Source organism: Lissotriton vulgaris, chromosome 1_1, assembly GCF_964263255.1.
Source record: "Lissotriton vulgaris chromosome 1_1, aLisVul1.2, whole genome shotgun sequence".
Taxonomy (NCBI): domain Eukaryota; kingdom Metazoa; phylum Chordata; class Amphibia; order Caudata; family Salamandridae; genus Lissotriton; species Lissotriton vulgaris.
This window is the reverse complement of record NC_141685.1, coordinates 857699271-857720980: the sequence shown is the minus strand read 5'-3', so window position 1 is coordinate 857720980 and position 21710 is coordinate 857699271. Positions and strand designations below refer to the sequence as shown.

Sequence of the window (21710 nt, the reverse complement as noted above, 5' to 3'; positions counted from 1 at the left end):
CCCTTGCAAACAAGCTACCCAAATCAATACAATTAAAACATTGGAATTACTCATATTATATTATGGTGTTCCATTTCAAATTCAATCTGATAATGCATCCCATTTCCGTGGAAGATTGGTGCAGGAAGTTTGTGTGGAGAATAACATTGAATGGGCGTTTCACATTCCATATTATCCACAGGCTTCGGGTCTGATCGAGAGAATGAATGGTTTGCTAAAGGAACAATTGCGAAAGTTAACTGATGAACACTACAAGAACTGGAGGGATTTTCTACTCCAGGCATTGCTGATTCTGAATAATCGTCCCTTGTTGCATGCTGAATCTCCTTTGATGCGTTTGTTTCCTCCAAATGTTGATGCAAAGCCCAACACCATTGGTAATACTGTTATGTATTGGGAAATTACCCCCGGAAGGTTGGCTCCATGCAGAGCAACCCCAGGTTCCGCAGGCTTGGACCTGCATGCTATGAATGATACTATCCTTAAGAGCAGAGACCGAATAATTGTTGAAACAGGCGTTGGTGTCTGTATACCAGCTGGAAGTTTTGCACTGATTGCCCCTAGATCGGGCCTTGCCTTAAAAGGTGTTCAAGTACTCGGAGGAGTGATTGACAGTGATTATCAGGAAGAGATTAAGGTTCTCCTGCTGAATAGCAGTGAGATTGATCTATCGATTCAGAAATCTGACCGTGTTGCTCAGTTGCTAATTATGCCTGTTTTCAGTGGTGAGATTAAGAAAGGCGTTGCCCCAACTTTGCTAACAGTACGAGGCCAAAAAGGCTTCGGTTCTGCCGATAATCCGGGAGCGAAAATATGGGTGCAATCACCTAAACATCCCCCTGAACAGGCTGAAGTCATTGCGACCGGTCATGATAATACCATTTTAGTAATGAGACCAGGGAAAGATAGCTGGGAAGCTGTCCCGGCTGACAAATGTTATTTACGAGAATGAATAATGCCTGTGTTTGATTTTCTTTCAGATCATTCTCTGGACTGCTGCTGCAGGATGTGCCGGCGTTGGACTCCTTTTGGTCTGCTACGCCGGGAGAGGAGAGAACCCACAGACTTTGGTTGATTGGAGAACCCGAGTTCCGCGTTCCTTCGCTGCGTGGGATTCCTCATCGAACTTTTGGATCACCCTTGCTAAGCGGGTTACTAACTCTCCGCATTTTTGCCTAACCCCTATGCGTTCTGTGACTGACATCTTAGCGACCTGCTTGGTTGCCGTCCCTGCCTCCACTGAAACATTGCGGCACATTTTCAATATATCAAGTGCCCGACCCAATATTATTCTGGGCGACTTCGCGGCCCACAAATTTTGCCCTTTGTGTACTGTTCTTTCAGACTCCATTCCCCCGATTCATTCCCAAATTACTACCTACAATATCACGCAGGGTGATTTATGTTTTATTTTGACCTGTGATCCTAAAGCAATTACTGAATGTGTCAGACTGAAGTTAAATGCTGCTACTTCTTTTTCAACTCATCAACGTTTGTTATGTTTACAAAGACTCCCGAATTCATGTATTTCTGTTAAAAATAATATGACATGCAAACGTATATTGGTTGCTCCTAGCCATTACCGTACAATGTTGTTACCCTCTGGTTGGTTATTTTCCTGCGGGAATTCCTCCTGGCCCTATATTCCTGCAAATATTTCCGGCGGTCCATGTGCCATCACCAGACTGAGTTTATTAATGTTTTCTTCACATCCCAATTCCCATTCCCGTGTGGTCCGTAATTCTATGATGTTACATGAGGACTGTGATTCTTCCCTTCATCTTTATTCTAAATCTGAATATCTAAGTTTAGCAATTTCGATTATTGGTGTCCCGGCGTTGGCAGTTTACAACGCCAAGTCTATTGGAAAAATGGCCTGTTGGATGGTCAAATCGATTAACCAAACCTCTACCATTTTATCTGACATGTTATTAGATGCCCAGGGTGAACGCAGGGCAATTCTGCAAAACCGCGCAGCAATTGACTACCTCCTGTTAAAACATGGACATGATTGTTCTGACTTTGAAGGTCTTTGCTGCTTCAACCTGTCCGATCACTCTAAATCAATCCAAGCCCATATTGACAAACTTCACGACTTGACTGCAGAAGTTAGAAAACATATTGATTAGGGCTGGTTTGACTGGCTCTTTAATTGGTTACCTGACTTACATTCTCTACGACAGATATTAGGGGGTATTATGCTTTCCATCTGTATTTTAGTAGCCATTTGCTGCTTTATTCAGTGCATTCCTTCTCTACTCCAATACTGTAGATTTGGCAAGAGAAATAGATCAGTTAATTTTGTTTCTTATTATTCTTCCACTGATGTTAGTTCCATATAGAACATGGTTAATAGACTGGAGTCAAGGGTGAAGTGTTCGGCCCTCTTTGGAGGGAGAATGATGGAAGATGACTCCAGCCTATTACCCTTTTAGTACAGGGATTAGAACTATAAACAGGACTTATCCATAAGGCTCAGTAGTGCATTTTCGTACCCTTTTCTTTAGATCAGGGCTTATAAACTTAAGTTAGGGAATAGAGTCATTAGTATTAGTGATGATCCGTTCTTTTGCAAGAGTGTTAGTATACCTTCTATGGAGTTATGCTTATTTCGGGCCTTGTAGGCCTCAAACGGGGGAGACTCCATCTTGCTTTCTGCCCGGCAGCTTGAGAGGCTTTCTAGGTCAAGTGTAATGTTTTAGTTTCGAGGTGTTGTTCGCTTGGAGAGAACCGGCTCAGGCTGGCCCTTATCGAAAGACTGTATTTTTCTCCACTCCGAAGACACAACTTCAGGCCGGCCGGCTGGGAACGTGTCCTTGGTACGGGGAGGTACACGAATTTGGTGGGCGGCAGGTTACTGGCCGTAACTTTCCATGAAGGGACAAGCTTCGATATTAGCGAAAGTGTTAGGCAATGAGTCAGTCAGTCCGTAGGCGGCAGCTAGCCGTTAGCATCTATGCCATTAATTATTTCCAGGCAGACAGTCGCCATTTTGAAGTCCGAGAAAGATCATGAAACTGAGGCTCTCTGAGAAAGACTGAAGGAGAAGGAGAAGTAGCGCAGAGCGATCAGAGACAGAGAGAGACAGCAGCTAATAACGAGAGAGGTTCCAGTGATTCCGAGGGAAGCAGAGGAGATCGAGCATAGCGGTGCAGACGTGTACTCGTGACTGCTAAGGTGTGATTCCGAGACGAGCCAAGACACAGACGAGAAGGGAACCTAGATGACTGCCGAACCCCGACTTCACGTTAATAAGGTGACCTCCGCCCTTTCCCCTATAGTGTGCACATTCTAACATTTCACTTTTCTTTGCAGAATATATGCTATCGTATAGTATTGTGTTTATAATCATTGTAATAAAAATACCCCAGTTCTTAGTGAACCGACATGTGCCTTGTATTCTTGTTCAATCAGGGTAACCTGGTCTTCTAGTCAGACATTGTTTGCATGAACGGATGCGAATCCCGATCAGGTAAGAAGTGACTGAGCAATGAGGGAGAGAGGGAACGTTTGATGCCAAGAGCAGAAGGTACATATTTCAATTTGGAAAGCCGTACTAATTTCTATTATCGTAGTATTATCCCGAGTAGGCAATGAGAGATGTCTTCCATAGGTGATCATAGGAAAGTGATCGTCGTTGGTACGCGGTGTTAATGAGAGCACCGGGGGAACACAGTGTATAGATCCACCGGATTGTGGATCGTGTTGTAAGTGAATGAGAGCACCGGGGGGACACGGTGTGTAGGTCCGCCGGATTGTGGACCGGATAAGTGAATGAGAGCACTGGGACTGCAGGCCCGTGTGTAGGCACGCCGGATTGCGTGTCGAGTGAGTACTGATGGTGATCAGTGTGTAAGGGTACATAATCAGACCTGCCCCAGGGTAGATTAGTCTCGGCCTAAGTGGCCGCGAGACTGACTGGTATGAATAGGATATTGTAGAAAATCTATGCATGTTTATTGCTATTTGCCCCATCCTTAGGTACGAAATGTATATGCATATATCTATACCCATTGTAAATATGTTCTAAGGAGGGAGGTGATTACATTCCGACTGGGTTTAGAGGGGCTCCTAGGAGCTGATTCCATCTGGTCCGAAAATCCGGTCGTTACAGTTCCACGTCTGTGGTCTCGGACCATTTTGTGTGGCGGTCCGTAAGTGCAATGAACGCCTGGCTCAAATACCTGGAATCTCCTTCCTACGAACATTAGGTTAGAGACTAGAGAGGCCTCTTTTAGAAAGCTGTTAAAAACCTTTCTTTTTACATCATAATGGCACCCCCCTTTCTACTCTTGCTTGCTCTTCTCCACAGCGCGGGGACACGCCGGGAGGCGTCACCATGCGCTTTATAAACCCCTTTAAACTTAAACTTAAATACCTGTGTAGAGCCATTTAACTAAGTGGCCACCCCTCCCCATATAAAACAGTAGGTGTACTAGGTCGTGTTGGTGTGGCTCACTGCGTTGAGGCACCCATATCGCCTTAATATAGTGCGCAATCGCTGCATGTAGCAAGTAAAGGCAGTTTGGTGCGCCAGTGTTCCGCACAAAGGTGGCACGGTTGGATACGATGCCGTCTCCAAAGAGAGATCGAACCTCTACTACACCAGCATCTAGCCAGTCATGCAGTCTAGACATGGTGAACTTACCACCCGTGATCGTTATCCCCAGTAATGGGATATTGTTTGTGTGGGGGATCGTACCCGAGGTATTCTGTAGGGCCTTTTTCCGGCACCGTAGTGCGGTTGTTAACAACGGAGGTCCATTTGAGGGTATTTTTATTTTTGGGACCAGCATGTTGTGTAGGGTAAATCATGAGTGTCGTAGCCTATTTCTTGTAGAATCCTGCCTGCCATCCAGTAAGACAGCCACTGTAGCTGCACGGAAATCAGGAACTCCCAGCACCCCCCTATGTGACGCCAGTTGCAGCTTCGTGAGGCTAGCTCTACATTTTCCCCCACCTCAGATAAGTTCCCGCAGTTACATGTCCAGTGTGCGAAAGGTGGATTGTGGCACCATCAGGGGTAGGTTAACAAAGAAGTACAAGAGGCGAGGTAACATCACCATTTTAGGGATGGCTATCCGCCCAATTACCGACAGTGGCAAGGATGTCCAGAAAGAGATGCTGGCAATAGCCTTCATTAGATTACCCTCCAGTTGGTCCACCTGTGTTCTATAAAAGTGGCTACCGAAATATTTAAATGTATCATGTGCTACAGGTAACTGGTAGGTGCAGAATTGGAGCATATCTGGGCGTGGTACGTCCTGGAAATTGAAGGCGTTAGATTTCCCTCCACTAATAGCTAAGCCCAATATATTCTCAAAGGTGGAGAAAACAATGGGGAGTGGTTCCGTCCCAGCCTCCAAGTCTCACAGATATATGAGAATGTCATCCGCATATATATTGAGACTAGGTGCGTGGTGCCCTCAATTGGTATCCCCAGAGCATCAGAAGACTGTCTCAGCGGCTCTAGTGCCAGAACAAACAAGAGGGGGGAGAGTGGGCACCCCTGTCTTGTACCTCTGTGTATTCTATATTCTCAGGAGATGTGGCCTCCAGTACGTGCCCTGGTAGTGGGGTTAACGTATAGCAGGCATACCCATTGTAGATAATCTGGGGAAGACCAAAGCGGTGCAGGGCCGCAAAAATGTATCTCCAAGTTATGGAGTCAAAGGCCTGACGCAAATCCAGCACCAAGCACCCTGCATTGCTATACTCCGCGGGAGTGGCCATCGTGACATGGTGCAGTCTCCTAGTATTTAGAGAGGTGCTGTGTGCAGGAAGGAACCCACATTGATCTCGATGTATAAGGGTGGGGAGGTCAGGTACTAAACGATTAGCGAGGGCCTTACTTAGGATTTTATATTCGGTAGTCAGTAAAGACAGAGGTCTGTAGTTAAATAAGTCAGTGCCATCCCGTCCTGGCTTGAGGAGTGACACCACCAGGGCTTGCATAGTGGATTGTGGCAAGAGGCCGGTTTCCCAAGCCTTCTTATGGAGTTCCTCCAACTTGGGGGCTAAGATGTCTGAGTATTTGTCATAGAATTCAATAGGCAAACCATCTAGACCCGGGCCTTGTTACGATTGAGGCCCTTGGTTGCAACTTTTATTTCGTGTTGGGTGATGGGCCCAGAGAAATCCTTACTTGTAGCTTATGTGGTTGCAGGGACCGTCCGGCCATTTAAAAATTCATCTATTAGGTTTTCTTAGGTATGTGTTGGTGCCGCATATAGGTTGCTAAGATAAGTACAAAATGCCTCGTTATTCTCCAGTTGAGAGTGAACTAAGCCAGTCAGTGGGAAGCGTATACACGTGATAATTGGTGCTTCCGGGCTGTCCCTCAGTAATCGAGATAGTAATGTACCTGATTTGTCGGCCTCAGTGTGTTTCCATTTTGTGAAAGCTTGGTGGTCTATAAGTCTGCGTGTTTAATGTGGGCTTCCCATAGAGATTCCCTTTCTTCTAGGTCGGTCACCACAGCTTGTTCCAACTCCGTCCTTAGAGCTTCTACACCAATAAGACTCTTGTGTGTTTCTTGTCTTGCCCCTAAAATAGCACTGATTGTAGAGCCCCCCACCAACACCTTCAGCGCATCCTAATCTATAAGATTGGAGAAAGCTGTATTCCAGCTTTTATCAAAGTATTTACTAATAGTGGCAGATATTGTGGCGCAAAATGGGGCATCTTCCAGGAGTTGGGGCCATAACTTCCAGGTCGGGACAGGGGTTGAAACTCTGCCCCACGTAAGTGTGATCTCCAGGGGGTTATGGTCGGAGAAAGTTTGGCTAAATAAGTGAATTGGTGTATATATGTGACAATGGTATGGGAGCATAAGAACCTGTCAAGCCTGGTATGGAGCTGATGAACTGGGGAGTAAAAAAAATATTCCCTATGTGTGGGGTGCAACATGAGCATTGCGACGCTGAGCCTCCAACCCCGTAGCAATGTGTTGAGAAGTTCAGCATGCTTGTGAGTTCCGGCCCCATGTAATAGAGGATGGGATCTGTCTAAGTCCACGTCGAGGACAGCATTACAGTCGCCCCTCAGAATCCAGGGAATGGTATCCCACTCCGCCAGTGCTCCGCCCATGTCATAAAAGAATTTGTCCTGATAGAAATTAAAAGCGTAGATACTTCCCAGGACCACAGGCAGACCATTTAGGGTGCACTTCAACAGTATATATCGACCCTGATCGTCCGTGCGACGATCTAGCTCTGTAAACAAGACCCTATGACAAATACAGATTGTTCCCCCTCTAGCAAAGGGCGAGTAGTTGGTAGTGAGTACACTCACTGCCTCTCCAATTTTTGCGAGTCTTCAAGGCCTCAGCCTCCACCAGATGCAACTCCTGAAGGAAAACAATATGTGACTTTCGCCTAAGGAGTTAAGTATGGACTCTGTGGCGTGATTGTGAGACATAAGTATACAATATGAGCTATGCTCCTTACAGTTTGGAGCCAATGAATAAACACAGACCAGGAATTTCCAATCCCTTGTGAACTAAACCAACGCACCACAGCCAATAAACAGTGCTGGGCCAAACAAATAACTTGAACATACAAAGTCTACAGAACAGTGCATTCGCTGTATGGGGGGATAGCACCGCCAACCATACTATAGCTTGCTTGGGTACAGAGCTCCTGTGGCTCTACAGGGCCCTGGGGGGTTTCTTTTCGTAGTATATCTATCTATGTAAGTTATGTGCAGAATTATCATATGTATTAGTGCAGGGCCCCAACGCTAAAGTAAATGTGAGTGTCCGACCCTATCTAAAGGTCTTTATCGGATCGTACATGCTGTGGTTACTTGCACAGATATAGCTGTAAGAAAAGCATAACATTTCGGATCACACTATATGGAATGTATACACATTATGAGCATGAGCGAGCCATCTCAAAGAAAAGGATACTGCTCGGTTTGTTATATCGTTTTTGTAACTCAATCAGCCCATCCAGTGTAGTCACACAGAGTAGGGGGTCAGAACCTTGTTGTTCAGTTATCAAGTAGGCATCCCCTGTTTGAGGCATCTCCGAGGGAAAAAGAGTCATGTTGTGGTCCGAATCGGATTGAATGGTGCTGTCATCTGAATCAGTTGTGATCTTTGTGTTATCCTTGCGGAAAAATCCAGCTGTAGCAAACGCCTCCGCTCTGTCCACCATCTTTTGAGCTGGAGTCGGACCAATTCTTGCAGGGTACTTCGGGCCTCGACCATAACCGTGGGTTCTTTGTTGTTGGGACATTACGGGGCTATTCCTCACCAAACCCAGCGACTTCTCTTTACTTTGTTCCTGGTCCATCACCTCCAGCCATTCTTCCACATCATTGGGGCTGTTGAAGAAATAAGTCTTCCTGTTGTGCATAACTTTGTCTGGCCAGGAACAATAGGGTGTATTTAAGCTGGGCTGTCCGTAACTTTTTCTTCACTGCTTGTAAAGAGGTTCTCTGACGCTGTACCATTATGGTGTAGACCGGGTACAGATAGATCCGCCGATTTTCAAATTGGATGTGCGTTTTTCCCCCGCCTTTTGTTGAAGCATGTCTCGGTCTCTATAATTTAAGATTTTAACAATCAGAGGACGTGGTGGTGCTCCGACCTTAGGCTCCCCTGTTGGAATCCGGTGCGCCCTCTCCACACAGAAATATAGGGACAGGCCGTCAGGGGAGACATACTTCTGGAACCAAGCTTCCATGAAGTCCGCAGGTTTAGTGCCTTTGCTGCGCTCCGGAAGCCCAATTACTCGGATGTTGTTTCAGCAATTGCGGCCCTCCGCGTCTTCGACCCGGTCCTGAAGGCCGCTAACCTGGTGGTGTAGCTGTTTTATGTGGGTAGCATGTTCTGAGAGTTGGGGGACAATGCTGGCCAATACCTTCCCATTGTCTCGCACTGTGTCGACGAGTCTCCTGTGGTCTGCCTTCAGGAGAGTAAGGCCGGTCGTGAAGGCTTCGATTTGCTGTTCAATTATTTTCCTGGAGTCCCAAACTTCTTTAAGTATCAGGTCTAGTTTATCAGATTGGGTCTCAGTTGAACCAGTGGTGGAGGTGCCCGGCGATGGGTCCCTAGTGCTGGACTCGGGGGGCCACCCGTAGCCAGGCCAGAGTCCAGCACCTTGCCTTTGAGCCTGCCCATCCTGGAGACCAGTCAGCCGCGAGAACAGTTAAGGCTGTTAAGGCGACTACCGTTGGACTACACCGCCACCCCACGCAGTGCAGGTCTGGGAGCTTCGCCTTACGCTGCAAGAAGAAGGAGGTGGACCGCCCCAGCAGTCACGGGCAGTTAGTACCAACAAGTTAAAGTCGCGCTCGCCAAATTGCAGCCCCATACACTGCACCAGACAGGTATTTAGGAAAGAGGCTGGGGGGAAGGGGCAGGCCGCCTCCACTCAAAGTCCTTCCTAGACTGGCCCAGTCACTTCATGCCAATCCTTTTAGTGCCCCCTCAGTCCACCCCAGGGAGCAGAGTTGCAGTGCTGCCGGACTTGTCAGCTGCTGTTTCACTGTCCGACGCCGTTCTTTCGCCCCACTCTCACTACACCCCGACCTCCGTCGCCGTCAGGAGGGGCCAGTCTCAGGGAGACCACTGCTCCCGCTTCCGTGTACGGGGGTGGACGCACCAGCCGTTGATCTCAAAGTGCCCAACAATGTTGTCCCCGGTGTCCCATGGTACAATAGTGAATAGGGGAATCCGCTGTGTGCCCCTCGGGGAAGGGCCTGCCTGCCCTACCTGGTACCGTGTTCGTGCAGTGTTAGGGGCCACAGCTGTGTCGCATATTCAGTCCAGCCGGATCGCTAACTGTGGGCATCTGGAAGCGGAGCATCGGAAAGGCAGGGGGGAGGAAACAAGGAGGACCGCACCCGGCCCGGCCCTGCGAGGCGCCACCTCTCACCGTCCTCCAGTGCTGTGTTGCACAGTGGGTCGAGCAGTCCCACTGGTGGTGCCCGGACCTCGTCCCAGTAGCCATACGCTGCAGCGCAACACCCTGGCAGATCAGGGACAGCCGCCAGCCACAGCGGGGGTCTTAGGAGCACAATCAGCTGTGATTAGCGAGGGCTGCAGCACGACAGCCCCGGCAGGGTTCTGCTGGTAGGCCGCACACTCCGAGCTCGTGGACAAGCGCCAGTATCCATCACCTCGCGGCCGCTCCACCGGATCGGACCCACATCATGCCTCCTGGGCTGTGATTGTCAGCAGCTGGGATCCTCCAGGCAACGGGGATGCCCCACAGCAGAGTCATTTTTCAGGATTAGTCCCCCCAGGGTCCGGAGCCTCACCTGATCGCGTCCGCCATCTTAGGCGGTTAGCCACGCCCCCCGTCAAGAGCTCGGGATAGATATATTGTGGTGTAGAAGTCACCCAGAGGGGTTATTGTCGACCATTGATTGTGGGAATCGTGAGACGTCATCGACAAACCCACCTGAGATAGGGAACGAGAGAGTGAGTGTTTGAGTGGGCAACACAGGTGGTGGGTTACTATGCGTGTAAAATCGAGTGATTGGATCCTATCAATTGTTTATGAGACTGTCCAGGTGTTCCTGGGCAGATGGTTGAGGGCAGTTGTCCGGTCGTTTTGCGGACAGTCAATTGTCAGATTGAGCTAGACAATTACTAGTGACTGTCCGGTCGTATGGTGGACAGACAGTCGATCTAGTGATTGTCCAGTTGTTTGGTGGAGAGACAGTTACTTGCTGTGTGAGTGAGACGTGCAAGAGTGTTCGAGAGGAATTATGAATAAGGCTCCCGGTTTTCCGTTTAAACGATTTATACATATAAATACAGATGGAAAACGTTTTGGTTTTTGTCTGTATTTATATATAGAAACGGGAAAATACTTACAAAACAGATGCTCCTGCCGCCTCTGAGCTCCTCTATAAAATCTCAGTCAGAGATGCACATGGGCTGCCAGAAGAAAACGTAAACTGCTGCCCTCAAACTGCCGCTCCAAAAAGGGGTGAACAAGTGCAGCTTGGAGCGCAGTGTCAACAGAGGCCCTCCAGGACCCCTCACAGCGGTGATCAGGCAAGGTGCAAATTGTTGGAGCAATGCAAGCAGCTGATGTCCATTAAGAGGTGTGAAAACACCCAAGGACATCAGCTGAAGCCCCCGCAACCTTTTGTTTTATTTGTTGTAGGGGAGGGGGGAAGGAGGGTGATGTGGCAGGGCACAGATGAGGCAGACATGCCTCTAACAATGAATAGCTAGCATGGAACGGAGGGGGTCGAAGGGTGTGCATTAACAACACCATTTATTTTAAAATATAGTAGATTGTTGAAGGTGGAGCCACGGTCCCATGAAACGGAGGATGGGTCGGGTTGTACGAGGGAGTGAAGCACACCTGGCAGGGACCAAATGAACTCAAGATTGGGCCTCCCAAAGCAGATTGAGTGAGTCAGATATGCCTTGCAACGCAAGCGATTTTCAAGCGAGGTGAGCCCAACACTCATACCTCATATCCATACCACACAGTGAGCAAGAGTGGGGCATGTGATGGCGACAAAATCCAGCGGGTATAATAGAAAGTTGGCTCCATTCCGGGATCTCCGGGCCAGGAGTATTGCATATTGCTCTTGTCTCCATAGGCCCTAGGCGCTAGAGAGGTTTCCCTTCTATAGGAAGTGATGGGGAGGGCCTCCCCTCGCCCATCAGCCACCAGACAGGTGAGCATGCTTTCCCTCAATAGGGCCATAGGGGTGGAATGATCTAGGGTGGGTGGGCGGAATGCCTCATCAGAGCAGGAAGAAACTTGCCTGCACTCTCCAATAAAGGCAGGGAAGCTGCCAATGTGAATAATGCATTTAGCTTAGGATCCAATTTTTAAAAAACTGCTATAACAACCTAGTGCAAATTTGCATGTCAATTTAAATAAATGTGGTAAAAATCTAGTTTCAGCCTCTTTTTTTCTTGGGACAAAAATAAATGCGGATAAATACAGATAAAATGACAAAAAAATAAATATGGATAAATACAGACGGAAATGTTGGAAAAATAAATACCATAAAACCGGGAGCCCTAATTATGAAGGAGGGGAACTGCTGAGCGAGGAGGAAGAGTGACGTCGAAGTGTGCCATGCTGTGATAGGTCAGTTAGTGGATAGACATCAGGAAGCAAAACGAAAACATTGTGGGTAAAAGAATTGATTTCATCTTGAAATGTTTTAAGGTATTGTGAGATCTTTATTGGGGAGATGGAGGAGTGGTGTCTCGAGTGGGGGAAGAAGCACCGCCTGAGGGTACCCTAGCTCATTACATGGCTACAAACGTAGGGCTCCATACTATACTTTGCCTTCAGAATTGGCAAAAGATGACCAAAAAGGAGGGAGATCTGGCTTTCTCACGTTATGGTTCATTCAGATTTGATGTGTTGGATCACTTGAAATCGGTGATGGCTGCATTGAGACTTTTACCCAGACCAACTCAGCCGAAGCGTTAGATGCATGGATAAGAGCAGCACATGCAAGAAAAAGAGATCGGAGTCAGGAAAGGGTGAAGAAGTCTATCAATGCGTTTCAGGATGCGCAGTGGGATGCATTGACAAAGAGATGGAGGGTAGACACCATTGAGGGAGATAGATTATTTCCTTTGTTAGTAAAAGTAGGAGGTGCCCAAAGGAGAAGATAAGAGGAAGATGATAGCGACACAGATGACAGTCTTTTGTAGAGGTTGTTGGCAGAGCGTCCACTTCCATATAACCCAAATTCGGAAGGAGGAATGAGAGCCCTTACAGGGGAAACCGGGGAGCCGCAGACAAACTCTACAGTGGGAGCAAGAGGAAGGATTTCAGCGGGAACAGAGAGAATGGGGACACAACTACTGAAAGAGATGGGCACAAATTAAGCTAACACAGTTACCAGGCTATGAGAAGCTCTTACAGTACCGGTCACCATTGGTCCTATAGTGTCAGTATACGATCCAGATCAGGCAGGAAATGGAAGTCTGGTACGGTTGGTAATGGGAGAAGGCACTGGTTCCGGAGGGAATGGGACTGCGAGTGGAAGTGGTCACCTTTCGAGGACCATAGAATTGAACGCGCTGTTGCGCCGTTGCCAGCCACAGCAGATTTCTCTAGGGAACAGGTGGAACAGAGAGCAGCGAGGACAGTGTCCTTGGCTTATTCGCGTTCTGACCTGAGGATGTGGGAACCCCCAGTGAGAGGCCCTAGTAGAAGGATGACGAGAGGTGGTAATGATCAGGGAGTTTCTGGGAATCAATTTGTCTCATGGAAATTAATGGAAGGGAATCAGCAGGAAGACCAGAGTAGCGAGAGTCGAGAGTCGAGTAGTGAGTCTCGTCAAGGGACAATTTAAGCTGATCTGAGGGACAAGGTGTTGGATGTGGTGAGATTAAAGGCAGAGTTGGAGGAGATAATCAGTAGGAATTCGCCTTTGGAAAAGATAGAACCCTATAAGTCAGATGAGTTGCTGTTTGTGTCGAAGGATGTGACTCGCAAGGCGAGGAAAGCACATGAGAAATTGACAGAGCTGGCACAGAGGTATGATGTGGATTTGTCTAAGACAAAGATGTTACAGGGAAATCACAGGTTAAAGAACTAGAAGAGAAAAGAGTCATAGGTTTGAAAATGCACATTTGAGAATTGATGGTAGGGATACTTGTGTGGAGCATGCTTGACAAATGGGACGAAAGGTGGTCAAAGAAGAAGAGTACTAGAAAGAGCATAGTAGAAACACCACCTCCGGAAGGAGGACCAGTAAGAGTAGAGGCTTTTCTATGCTGAGAGGTGCAGAGTGGAGGGTTTGTGCATGTGCCTTGGAGTAGAGGTGATTTGGCAGCGTTTACCCACGATTTTCCTCGGTTGAGGGAAAAACCTGTTGAGTGGTACAAACAAGCTGATTGATTTGTCAAAATTTCAAAAGTACAGTGGGTTGATTTGAATACATTGTTTGATATTGTGGTACCAAGCGATTTGTGGTCAGCTTGTAAAATTGCTGTTGATTGGCCTTCTTTGGAGCCTGAGTGAGATTCTGTTACACATGGTCCTTCACCTTTGGTTATGAAAAAGTATGAGCAGGTGATCACGTGGTTGCAATCTAAGATTTCGCCACAAGATATTGATTGGGTTAAGATAGACAGAACTGTTCAGGAGTCAAAGGAGACTGCACATTCCTATAATGAGAGGCTCTTGCAACCTTTCAAGCAATACAGTGGGTTGGATATTCTTGACCCAAAGGATATGGGACAGTTTGTCTCCAAATTTGTGTTAGGATTGAGACCAGAAGCTAGCCTTATGATTCATCAACATCTGATTTGCTGGCAGAATAAATCCATGGATAAAATTCTACGGTATGCCAGGTACTGTAGTGACGAAATGGACTGAAAGGATAAGAAGCTTAAGGATAACTGATGCTGGTCCAAATGCAGAATGCAGAAAAAGAAGATCAGACACAGTCAAACAGAGGATTGTTAGGAAGAAGACAGTGAAATAATCAAGGAGGGACTCAGAATACATCAGGTCAGGGAAAGGGGAAACCCATATATCCTAAGACAGGAATAGATGTTGCCACCCTAAAGAAAACCACTGCATGTTATAATTGTCACAAGATCGGGCATTGTAAGCATGAGTGTATATTGAATCCAGCTAATCCGATTCAGGAGGAGGAAGTGGTGCAGACACCTGAGGTCGTCAATACAGTGACGAGACCCAGGTCTGTACAAGTGGGGGACAATAGGTCCAAAGGTACAAGTTCCCCAGCCACCGAGAATCCACAGGGAAACCGAACATACCAACAGATGCCCTTTATTGGGACCTTTGATGAACTCGATTCAGAACTATTGAAATGACGGTGTCTGAGGGGGGAGGAAGACTGTACTTTTGGAGCAGTTTTGGAGGTAGACCAGAGAGGACTGTATGTAGAGGCGGATGTTGACGGTCATCCAACTACCTTTTTGTTGATACTGGTGCTACCCATTCTACTGTGAGATCTGCAGTATTTCCCAACCTACCCTTCTTGGGAAAATCAATTCAAGTCGTAAGAGTGGCGACTAAGAAAACTACTAATCCTTTGACTGAGGCAATACCTGTGAGAATAGGAACCTTTCGAGATAGACACCAATTTGTGGTGTGTGATTCAAGTCCAGTCTGTTTGTTGGATCGTGATGTCTTGTGCAAATTGAACGGCACCATCTATTGCACACCCAAGGGAGTGGAGCTACAGACTAACAATGATGATGCCGCGTTTAAAGTAGTGAACCAGAATTTATGTGCAGAGGTATTTCCTATGTTAACAGTTGAAGAACTCCCCTCGACCTGAGTAACATGGACCTAGGGTTCCTTGTTAAAATTTGTGCAGCGGAACGCAGTCTTATCACTAGCATATATTTCCAGTATGAGAAGCAGACAGGTTAGGAGGAAGATGGGTCAGTCTTAATGTAACAACTGATTGAACTCTCACACTGCCCATACAGAAAGACCCTGAAAGGAACTAGATTTCACTAAGGGTAACCTTGGCTCACCTTTAGTAGCTTGACCTAAGTAGGAAGGTACTCTCAAAGAAGATGTGTAAGTGGTTGCAAGAAACTACCCAACCAAACAGCAAATGTTTTTAGAAAAAGATAAACATTTAGTGTGAAAAATTGTAAAACAAAACACTGAGAAAACAGATGAGGGGAAAAATATATCATAAGAATTCAAAGTGGCTGACCCATGAATGCATGCATGGGCTGAAGCAGTGGCTCTGTTCTAGTACAAAATGTTACGTTTGCAGTTACAAAAAAATTGGAAATAAGAATATGTCAAGCAGGGCCAAAATGTAGACTGAATCCATTGAGTGCCCCTAGGGTATTGGATATGCGATGTAAGAGTCCTTGATCAAAAATAGCATTCAGTCTGAGCTCAGAACAGAACTAAGTTGCAATGAAAGGCTGACAGATGAGTTCACAAAGCCATCTTGGATCTGATGGTCTTGTTTAGTCAAACCTGATACCTTCAGACCTTTGAGAATTTCAGATGAATTGAACAGGACAAAATCCAAGGCAATGTTTGGAAAGGGCTCTACGAAATGATTTAGGCTCTGCAGGAAGCCTCAATGAACTCCTTTTGAAACTTTGAGAAGTGCCAAGTTGGGCAAGATTGTGCTACTATCTAACAAGGTTACACGCTTATCCAATGTATGGCATTGGTCCATGCTATAATACTCACAAATGTACATCTTCTGTCCTTCATAAAGGCAATGTGCGCTGAAAAGGAAGAGGTATGAGCGCTGTCTCAGAAATCTCCAAGACCCAGTAGCCTTTGTTATCCTGAATGAAACGGTTAGGGAGTGTCTCTCCACTGAAAACAAGTCTAGAATGCCTTATAATACCTGCAATTAATCATGATTAATAAACACTGCCTTCGCCATCCTTTGTTGTAGAACCTTACAACTCATACACAAGTTCCTGAACAGATTCCAACAATTGGTAATATCTCCCTCTAGTAGAAGAACTTCCCACTTCATGCACACAGGCTGGTACCAAGCAGGAAACCACTTTTCTCAGAAGATGCAGACTTCTCTGTCTCAACCTGCAATTAATCATGATTAATAAACACTGCCTTCGCCATCCTTTGTTGTAGAACCTTACAACTCATACACAAGTTCCTGAACAGATTCCAACAATTGGTAATATCTCCCTCTAGTAGAAGAACTTCCCACTTCATGCACACAGGCTGGTACCAAGCAGGAAACCACTTTTCTCAGAAGATGCAGACTTCTCTGTCTCAGGGGTAAGCTGGTTAACAATGACCTGCAGTTCTGGAAGTAATTCCTTGGAGAAATACTCCAACCCATAATTTAAAAAAACCTTTGAAGATTTCCTGGCAGAGCAGGGTTTATCTTTATAGCAAGCAGGTAAGTCTTCCTCTCTTTCCTTCAAGTTCACTGAATAAATGATCCAACCTGTAGTTTTTATTAGGTAGATATAACTTGGCAACTGAGGGGAATCTTAACTCAGTCCTCACCTACCCCCACAGGCATCAATCTAGGATTTTGCATTTCTTAAATAGCGAAAATTAAGGAATCGCTATTTAGGAAATGCAAAATGCTATGCATCATTTTTTTCGGTATTTCTTTGTGATTCGGTAAAAATCGCATTTTTTACCGAATCCCAAAGAAATACCGAATTCTTAAGTTAATTTTCGCAATTTCCATTGATTCCTATGGGCCAAAAGGCCCATAGGAGTCAATGCAAATTGCGAGTGGCACTTAGAAAATTTCATGGGTGCAGGGGGGGGTCCAAAGGACCCCCCCATGCACCCCTGAAATGTATTTTTCGCATCATGTTGCACACACACATGTCCTAAGGACATGTGTGTCCGTAACATGAATGTTGAAAAAAAAACATTTAAAGCATTTTAAACACTTTTTCCAAATTTACCGAGTGGTTCAACCACTCGGTAAATTTGGAACCCTAAGTGCGAATTTTCACTTGTCAAAAGTGATGATGCATTGCTTTTAAGAAGTCGCACATCTGCGACTTCTTAAAAGCACCCGCAATTTTAGAACTCGCAACAATGTTGCAAATTCTAAAATTGCTTCATGCATCCCAAAAAGCACTTTTGCATTCGCAAACGGCCGATTTTAAGGAATCGCACCGTTTGCGAATGAAAAAGTGCTTGATGCATGTGGGGGCTAGTTCCCACAGTGTGTGATATTTTGTGACATTTGATTTCTACAAAATTAAAGTAATAAAGAGAGGTGCAGGGAAAGTTATAAAATGCCTGAATCGTTCTACAGGTAGCAAGAATTGTTGGTGAAAAATAATGAACACTTTCTGCCAGTGCAAATAGGTCTTTCCGTTTTAGCTCTGCTTCTCATCTCCTTTTTTTTGTCCACGCCTCCATTTGAACTCTGGAAGATGGCTACAGTTGAGCCATGAGTATAAGTTAAGGAGGGTTCTCCTCTGCCCAGGATTGATAATTGACCTTAATTAGTCTGTGCTCTGCTTTATGCAGATGATGCTGTTCTGCTCTCATGCAACCCAAATGACCTCAGAAGGCTCACAGTTAAGTTTATGGACAATTTGGACCTTGAGACTAACATCACCAAAAGATACTACACGGTTTACGGTCCACAAAGGTGTAAAATTAGACCCATTTCAATCAAGCAGAAGCACACCACAAAGGTCAATTATTTCCCAAATTTAGGGGTGACATTTGGCTCATGCAGTACTTGGCTACCTTGAATTTCCAACGGATACCGCCTCTTTAACCAGTCTGTTGGGGCTCAGTTCAACTTTGTAACGAACATTAGGAGTTAATTTGCTTTGCATTAGCTTGAAATCTACAAGATTAATTGCTTGCTAGTTATTTCAAAATCGTTTTTATTGAATTTATATCAACATAAGAATAAACAAACATAGCTACCACAGATACCAAAAAATCAAATTAGGGAGTGAATAGGTAGTGATAGAAAGCACTCAGGTGGATGCACCCTCCTCCAGTCAATGGTATAAGTAAACAACAAGATCCACCTCTAAGAGGTTTCCTGTGAGCCAAGGTATGACAGGCATACACAGCATTTGTTAAAATACCCCTCAGACACCAAAAGGGTCCTTGGTGTCATGCTTCATCATCGGGTTCTTCCCGCCCCGCTGCGGGACGGGGCATGCTACGACTAGCGACTACGCTGGAGCACTTAGATATTGTAAGTGCTATGTGAGGTGTATTTGAGTGAGTGTAAGTAGGGTCAGGAGTGATTGGAAAAGTGAAATTAAAAAAATACCTGGCCTTATGAAGACAAAAATTCTTTATTGATCATAGGCTGGTATCGTAAAAATAGTGCGGCAGAGAAAACAAAGCTTAACCATGAGCTAGTTCTCCTGGTGATGTCAACATGTTTCGAGGCTGCTTGCCTCTTCGTCAGGACGGGATCAGATCCCTCTGTCACTCACTAACGTTGCCATCAATATGTGCAATGTATATATTCAAGTGAAAAATTAGAAAATAATACCTACGTGGTATGGGATTACATTACAGTTACAGCCCTATCGTATTTCTGAATCGGGAGCCTGTAAGATAAAATGAGAGCTCGTAAATATTTCCCGCGCGCTTCCCAATGCGCGTTTATATGTCTCCTGTGGAAGGAAAGGCATGGTGACATATATGGTGACTTTTCGATTTTAGCGAGTCTCTAATTTTAAGACACACTATGGTGCTGTGACCTGTTCAAAGAAAAGGGTGGGAAGGAAGACACTACATGACGGAACATACACAAAACCTAAAACACACACTCTATGTCGTGAAGATCTGTCTAAACAGTGGTGAGCTGCAAAAGAATTGCTCATTGTAAATTATATATTCTGCTCAATACATACTGGAATAAAGTAAGAGTCAATGCCCCATGAGCCGATCTGGAAGAAGGGTAAATGTAACTTTCATCTGTTGGTATAGGAGAAGGAAAAAGGGGGATGCAAAGGTTCAGTATCAGATCGTGGGAGCAAATACTCAAAGTCAAGGTTCTGGGCTCCCTAACGCGGCTATGCTGTACTCACTACTCGTCGAGAAATCTTCGCATCCTCCATCGTCCGCGGCTTCCGTGGTATGAATGAGTGGAGCGAGGAATGCTTTTTTATATTTTGGTGGAATGGGATCATTGATTACACCTGTGTCGGTAGGGAGAGGCCACAAGTCTACAAAAAAATTAGACCGGTCTGTGTTATTCAATTCCGGCAGTGCGTTGCAGCCATATTTGAAAAAACGGGTTATCCACAATGTTCTCTCTTGTGTAACGGGCGCTCCTACAGGTGCAGTTTTTTAATATCAGTGGCTTAGGAGGTGTAAAGTAAGGCCCTGCTATAAAATAAGTAAGGTAATAGGTAAGGCCCCCATTGTGCGCATGTGCGAAGCAGTTATCTATTGGGTATCGAAGGCCTGTCTACCCAGAAGAAGGATTCGATGTTACCTTTTAATAGGGAAAATACTTTATTATGAGCCAAGCATCCCGTGGTCTCAAACAACATGCTGCATACAGTGGGTTTGTGTGTCATGCAGACGTACATTTGTACAGGGATAAAAAATCATGTACAGAAAGGGGGAACAGATATAATAACTTGTTTCCCCTAAATGGCATGCAGTGTGCAGGCAGTTCTCAAAAGGGGTTTATAAATGTTCAAGGAGAAGGCAGTCAAGGTTCATTGGTAGCCCCCAGGATTGAAAATAAGAATATATGGGAAAATACAGACGTCAAAAGAGGGCTCTCACTGGCTCAGTTGTGCCCAGGGTATATCATCATTCAATTCTGTGATGTGTGTCCCTAAACTGAACACCCAACGTTGTTCTTTCTCTAGGAGGTTTCCTTCGAACCTGATGGATTCAATCACTGTCCAGCGAAGATCTTGGATACTGTGGCCCATGGTTAAATAATGGCTGGCCATCTTAATTGTGCTTTTTTTGCAATGTATGTTGCTTCTGTATTCGCCGATGCGTACTTTGACTGGTCTTGAGGTCATTCCAATATATTCTTTGGCACATGGGCAGGTGATAAGGTAGACAACATTTCTGCTGTTGCAGTTCGTAAACGCACGTTGTTCCCAGGTGGTCCCATTTGAGAACTTGATGGTTTTGCTTTTACTGGTAAGTTCGATTGGTTTTGGAAAATTTAAGGAGCCACAGTTCAGGATTTTCCAATGTTTGTTCACTATCTTTGTGATTTTGTTTGAGTTAGCGTTGAATGTGGTTACACAAATTGGGCAGATTTCTTGTTCTTAAGGCATTAGAACAAGAAATCCGCCCAATTTGTGTAACCACATTCAACACTAACCATGGGCCACAGTATCCAAGAGAAAGAACAACTTGGGTGTTCCGTTTAGGGACACACATCACACGATTGAATGATGATATACCCTGGACACAACTGAGCCAGTGAGAGCCCTCTTTTGACGTCTGTATTTTCACATATATTCTTATTTTCAATCCTGGGGGCTACCAATGAACCTTGATTGGCTTCTCCTTGAACATTTATAAAACCCTTTTGAGAACTGCCTGCACACTGCATGCTATTTAGGGGAAACAAGTTATTATATCTGCTCCCCCTTTCTGTACATGATTTGTTATCCCTGCACAAATGTACGTCTGCATGACACACAAACCCACTGTATGCAGCATGTTGTTTGAGACCACGGGATGCTTGGCTCATAATTGAGTATTTTCCCTATTTAAAGGTAACATTGAATCCTCCTTCTGGGTAGACGGGCCTTCGATACCCAATCGATAACTGCTCCGCGCATGCACACAATGGGGGCATGGTGGCCTTACCTATTACCTTACTTATTTTATAGCACAGCCTCACTTTACACCTCCTAAGCCACTATTGTTAGAAAACTGCCCCCGTAGGTGCGCCCGTTACACAAGAAACAACATCCTGGAGAACCCGATTTTTCAAATATGGCCGCAACGCACTGCCGGAATTGAATAACGCAGATAAGCATTCAGTCTTAGCTCAGGACAAAGCTAAGTTGCAAGGAAAAGCTGACCAATGAGTTCACAAAGTCATCTTGGATCTGATGGTCCTATATGATCAAACCAGATATATTCAGACCTTTTTCAAAAGAACTGAACGGGACAAAGTCCAAGGCAATATTTGGCAAGGGCTCTACGAAATGATGTAGGCTCTGCAGGAAGCCTCAATGAACTCCTTTGCAACTTTGAGAAGATCTAAGTAGAACAAGATTGAGCTACTATCCAAAAAGGTTACACGCTTTTCCCATGTATGGCATTGGTCCATGC

The 21710-nt window shown here is 45.6% G+C and overlaps 1 protein-coding gene across 1 annotated transcript in view; it reads right to left on the bottom strand.

Moving 5' to 3' along the window:
• Nucleotides 1–21710, bottom strand: part of LOC147748028 (cytochrome P450 2D15-like) — a 425856-nt gene that overhangs the window by 155091 nt on the left and 249055 nt on the right. The window lies entirely within an intron of this gene.